Source organism: Myotis davidii, unplaced genomic scaffold, assembly GCF_000327345.1.
Source record: "Myotis davidii unplaced genomic scaffold, ASM32734v1 scaffold514, whole genome shotgun sequence".
NCBI lineage: Eukaryota > Metazoa > Chordata > Mammalia > Chiroptera > Vespertilionidae > Myotis > Myotis davidii.
This window is the reverse complement of record NW_006286236.1, coordinates 1233222-1239535: the sequence shown is the minus strand read 5'-3', so window position 1 is coordinate 1239535 and position 6314 is coordinate 1233222.

The window sequence follows — 6314 nt, the reverse complement described above, 5'->3', positions numbered from 1 at the left end:
ATGATCCCGTTTCCAAAGGTCTCTGTGGCATGGGGTTTATTTGATAGAAAATGACACATGTGAACCAGAGAGTAAGGAGTGATGGGGATGGCCCGGCAGTCAAGCGTGCTGTTTCTCTTGCTGTCCAACAGTGCATTACACCTTCCCCTGCGTTCCTACCGAGGCCACAGGGTGGGTGATCGCACCTGAAAGATCCAGCGAGTTCATCAGTCACCAAGTGCTCACGCAGCATCACAGATTCTAGCAACGATCCCCTCTGAGCGGACACGTGGCCTGCTCCTTGCTAATATTTCTGTCTCAGCAGCTGCTGTCTGTACTGCAGTGTGATTTCTTGTCCCCAGATGACTGATGGGAGCCATGCTTCTCTATCTCAACAGACCTTGTCTCCTCACACCAAGTTATCTGTATTCCCCCCCAGCTTTACTGAGATACTAGAGGCCCGATGCACGAAATTCGTGCAAGAGTGGGTCTTCCTTCCCCCAGCTGCCGGCACCGGCTTCCCTCTGGTACCCAGGACCCGGGCTTCCCTTACAGCCCTGGCTTCATTTGGAAGGTTGTCTGGAAGGACATCTGGTCTAATTAGCACATTATGCTTTTATTATTATAGAAGATGATTGACAAATAAAAATGGTATGTATTTAGGTTGTATAACGTAAGATTTTTAAATTTTTTTTATTGATTTCAGAGAGAGGAATTGAGAAGGAGAAAGGGATAAAAACATCAATGATGAGAGAATCATCCAGCGACTGCCTCCTGCACGCCTACTGGGGATTAAGCCTGAAACCCTGCACGTGCCCTGACACAGAATCAAACCAAGACCTCCTGGTTCATGGGTTGACGCTCAACCACTATCCACACCAGCCAGGCTCACATGAGTTTTTAAGGTATGCAACATAATGATTCAATGTAAGTACACACTGAAATGTTCACCACTATCAGGTTGATGAACACATCCATCACCTCACATGGTTGCTTTTTTGTGGTGAGAAAACTTGAGAGCGACTCTCCTAGCAAATGTTAAGTACACTATAGAGTATTAGTCACCATGCTACACATTAGATCCCCGGAACTTATCCATCTTATAACTGGAAGTTTGCACCTTTGACCAGCACCTCCCCATTTCTCCTTCCCCCAGCTTGTAGGCAACCACCATTCTACTCTGTTTCTATGAGTCTGATTTGTTTAGATTCCACGTATAAGTGAGATGATACAATATTTGTCCTTCTGTGCCTGGCTTATTCCACTTCGCATAATTCCTCCAGGTTCACCCATGATGTCACAATGGCAGGATTGTCTTCTTTATATGAACGAATGATATTTGAATAATATTGTGTTTTACGTGTGAGTGTGTATACATATCTATTACATAATTTTGTTTATCCATTCTTCCACTGATGAATACTTAGGTTGTTTCCCTGTCTTTGCTATTGCGAATAATGCTGCAATGAATATGGGAGTGCAATGGTCTCTTTGAGATCCTGATTTCATTTCCTTTAGATATCTACCCAGAAGTGGGATTGGCGGACCGTGTAGTAGTTCTATTTTTTATTTTCTGAGGAACCTCCCTACTGTTTTCCATAGTGGCTGCACCCATTCACCTTCCTACCAACAGAGCAGGAGGGTGCCCCTTTCTCCATCCACATCCTTTCCCTGCTCCACTGAGGCTTGGCTCGGGTTGGTGCTGCCACCTAGAGGTCGGCACCAGACATTACTTCACTCCTATCTGAAGAGGCAGCCCCTGGAGCTGCAGTTTTCAGCCTTGGGTTTCAGGGCTGAGGGTGGAGCTTCGAGGGAACATCCAAGCCAGACGGGAGGAAAGAACAAGACCTAATGAGACAAGGACGACTGTGTGTGTGCATCTGTTCAAACACTACTGATATTAAACATTGCGAAACCACGACAGGAGAGCAGAGAACCAAGTGTGGGGCCCTTCCGAGCGTGGGGCTTGTGCAACCGAAGGGCCTACACACCCAGGAAGCTGTCCCTGCTTGCACCCCTGTGTTTGGAGGTGTGCATGCTAGCCATGCTTTTGTATGCCGGGCATGTGTTGTGTACTAACACGTATGTTTGTGTGGGTGTGCTGTGTGGACCCATCTGTGCCTGCGTGGCTACACATTTGCTTAGGTGACCATGTGTATGTCTCTACAGTGTGTGTCTGTGTGTGTGTGTGTGTGTGTGAATGTGTGTGTGTGTGAGAGAGTGTGTGTGAGTGTATGTGCATGTGAGAGAGGAAGAGAGAGCAGGTTTCTGTGTTCCGGGACCGGCGAGCCTCAGGGCTCTGATTTGGGCCCCAGCGGGGATAGCAAAGCTGTTGGCTTCTCCCACACGACCTGTGACAGGTGCGGCCAGGCCTGGCCCTGCCCGCCGAGACTGCGACCTCGGGGCCCATAGGAACCCTGTCCAAACCCCACACTGAGGCCTGACCAAGCTCTGGCAGGGCTTCCAGCAGCATCAGGCTGTGTCCCCAGATGCCCCAGGCCTCCCTGATGTGCCAGCTGAGAGCCTGAGCTGCCAGGACAGGTGTCCGCTGTCCTAGCCCACACCTGCCCACAGGTCCCTGCTCCCCTTCTGAGAGCGCCCACTAGAAAGAGAGTGTTGTCCTCAAGGCCCTGAAGGGAAGCCATTCCTCCGAAATGCCTCCATCCGGAGGGATAGGCTTCTGTCCCCCAGTCTCTGTGGGAGGACAGACTCCCAAACTCCATGTCAGCCGGCAGCAGACAGCGCCGGCCTCCTCACATCCACACTGACCCACCCGTCGGAAGTTTCCCTCCAGCCCCGCTCTCTCCTCCTACTCCTCACCCTCGTTCTTCCTTTCAAACACCCAGTCACATTTGTCTAGAGCATCAGCCTGCGAGCCAAAGGGTCCTGGGTTCGATTCGGTCAAGGGCACGTACCTCACTTTGGTTGCAGGTATGTGTCCCTGGCCCGGGTTGTGGTCGGGGCGCATGCAGGAGGCAACCCATTGATGTGTTTCTCTCACATCGATATTCCTCTCTGTCTTTCCCTCTCTCTTCCACTCTCTCCAAAAAGCAATGGAAAAATATCCTCGGGTGAGGATTAAAAAACAACAACAAAAAAACACACCCAGGCACCTCTGAGCAGACAAAATGGCCTTAGCTCCTACCTGCCCTGGGAGCGAGGGAAGAAGTCTGTTCTCAACGCTTTACCCATGTCTGCTCTGTGCACCTTTGACCCCACACCCCTGCCTCCTTTAAGGTCCAGGGCGTTGGCCCTGCTTCCCCTGCCGCCTGCACGGCCTCGCCTCCCGCAGGGACACCCTCCGCGGCTGGAGCAGCGCTTGCCAAAGGCCGCAGTTGCCTGGCAGTGGGTACCCCAGGAGCAGCGCCAGCCCGAGCCCCCGGGGCGGGAAGGTTCTGAGGCCCAGGCTCCACACTGCTGCCCAGCGTTCCTGGGGCAATTATGTTCCTTCCAGTGGCCTTAGTGGTAATTTACTTAACAAAGTACATCTCACTGGCTTCCTTCCTTCTCCTTCATCCACTCCCCAGCGTCATCTCCTACTGAGGGCTCCCATGTGAGTCCTCCCCGAGGTCCCTGAGAAGTCTGCGCTAGGGAACCCAGCTCGGGGGAGCCCTCTAAGGCGGGACCCCGTCTGTCCGCAGGCTCTGGCCCGGGACTGCCTTGAGGTGCAGTTTTCAATGTCTCTCTGCTCAGCAGCTCCGGGGAGGAGGCCGCTGGGTGGTGGGGAATGTGTGTCTCCTGAAGGCAACGCCTCGCCCAGACCGACTGGGGGCGCCCTGGGGTCTGGTTTCTGACCCTCTGGTGTCCCCCATCTCCCCTCTCAGCTTTCCTGAATCCCGACTGAAAGCATTTCTCCACCCCACCTCCCCTTCTTTGCTTCTTTCTTTTTTAAAAAAAATATTTTATTGATGTTTTACAGAGAGGAAGGGAGAGGGATAGAGAGTTAGAAACATCGATGAGAGAGAGACATTGATCAGCTGCCTCCTGCACACCCCCTACTGGGGATGTGCCCACAACCAAGGTACATGCCCTTTTTAAAAAAAATATATATTTTATTGATTTTTTACAGAGAGGAAGGGAGAGGGATAGAGAGTTAGAAACATCGATGAGAGAGAGACATTGATCAGCTGCCTCCTGCACACCCCCTACTGGGGATGTGCCCACAACCAAGGTACATGCCCTTGACTGGAATCGAACCTGGAGCCCTTGAGCCCACAGGCTGACGCTCTATCCACTGAGCCACACCAGTCAGGGCTGCTTCTTTCTTTTTAAGTGATTTCTGGGGAGCAAGAGTGGATGGAAGACAACACGGCTGCGCAGCATTTACCAAGCACTAGCCTGTGCCAGGCGCTGCTGCGGACTCGGGGACCCTCGCGTTTAACCTCCCAGCCTCCTGTGAGCAAGGTTCTCTGACCTGCCAGCTTCTGTAACCCCCCCACCCCCACCCCCCCACACACACACCCCTGGTTGTCACAGCTGATTGGCAGCTGAGCCGCATCCAGAGGGAGAATCCTGAGACTTGAGTTTCATCCCTGCCCACTGCGAGCCAAGTTAGAGGTTGCTGAGGGGGCACCACTTTACTCACCGCTGCGTGCCTCAGTTTCCCCATTTGTTAATAAGAGGACTCGGGGGGGGGGGTCTTTGCCCACTGCGAGCCAAGTTAGAGGTTGCTGAGTGGGCACCACTTCACTCACCGTCATGTGCCTCAGTTTCCCCATTTGTTAATAAGCGGACTCGGGGGGTGTCTAAAGACCTTCCAGCCTTTGCCCTCACGTTCCCCGGTAGGGAGGGAGCACGTGGTGTAATGGCCGCAGGCCCGCAGTCCCAGGTGCCCTGCACGCATGGCCGCCTGTCCACATCGCCCGGTTAATTTTCCTGCGGACGCTGCCTGGCTCTCACCCAGATCAGATGCTCTGCAGCGTGTCCGCCTCCTTCACGGGCTTGGAAAGATCACCAGCCTTTCGTTACCAGGAGGAATTTAAGGACATAACAACCTCTGTGTGAGCTTCCTCCTCTGGACTGTACAGACACTCTAGAAGCCTCGCCCTCTCCACACTAATACCTGAGAAAACCGTAGTTCACACGTCCTCAGAGCAAAGTCACCTACTGGCTAAGGGCCTGGACTTCAGAGTTAGGCCCTGACGTTCAAATCCCAGCTCTGCACTGACTGGCTGTGTGACCTTGAACAAGTCATTAGGCCTCTCTGTGCTTTGGTGTCTGGGTGTGTAAATTGGGGATAACACAGGCACGCACCTGGCCGGGGTGTTGTGACTGAGTTAATGCCTACAGCTGCCTCCATGCTAGCTGTTATTCTATTAAAAGAAAGTTTTTGTTGATTTTAGAGAGAGAGAGGAAGGAAGAGGGATAGAGATAGAAGCATAGATGAGAGAGAGACATTGATCGGCTGCCTCTTGCACACCACACCCTGCCCCCTTCCCCCTCTGGGGACGGAGCCCACAACCAGGCATGTGCCCTGACCAGGAATAGAACCAGGGACCTCTTGGTTCATGGGCCGGCGCTCAATCACTGAGCCACACCAGCCAGGCCAGGCCCTAGCTGTTCTTCGTAATGGGGTCACCCTGTGCTCCAAGTCTCTTAAGTCTCAGGAAGTACCGTCCCTCTACTACAGTGACTCAGCTTTTCTGTGGTAAACACTCGCAGGGAGCCTGGAGAGTGGGGAGTTACCCTGGGCCAAGGGGTAAACAGACCTGACCGCAAGCAAAACCAAACCTGGGAAAATGCCTTTGGAGTCAGGGGTTAAGGTACATGGAAGAAAGAACCTATCCCCAGGGGGGCTTGAGGCTCAGAGGCGCCTGAGGGGACATGCCGCTGGAGCCAGCTGCAGAGCCAGCAGCTGTGGAACTCATCACTCTGACCTCCGAAAGGCCGGCAGTCACAAGTGTCCCTCCCTCGGGTCTGGAACGTTCTACTCCACCAGTCTACACCAGGACCCTGACCTGCTCCAGGGCCCCAGCCATGTTCACCCCAAATCCCAGCTCCTAAGCTCCTACCAGGGAGGCCCAGCCCCCCTCCACCACCACAGCAAACACACCACCTCCCTCTCCCCCCCCCTTTCCTGACCCTCTCACTCCCTTGTATTATGCTTGTCTATGCGCACCCTCCATTATCACACCCTAGCCTGGGGGCCCTCTGAGCACAAGGACGACTTCCCTGTCACCCCCATGATGCCAAGTACCCAGCACATAGTAGGTGCTCAGTAAATAGCAGCCCACTGGAAAGAGATTACCACTGGCCATTATTGCCGGGGGCAGGTCAACCTATCGCTTGTGAACCAGGTAAGCTGGCAGCACATGGCAGAGAGCAGAGGCTGGGGG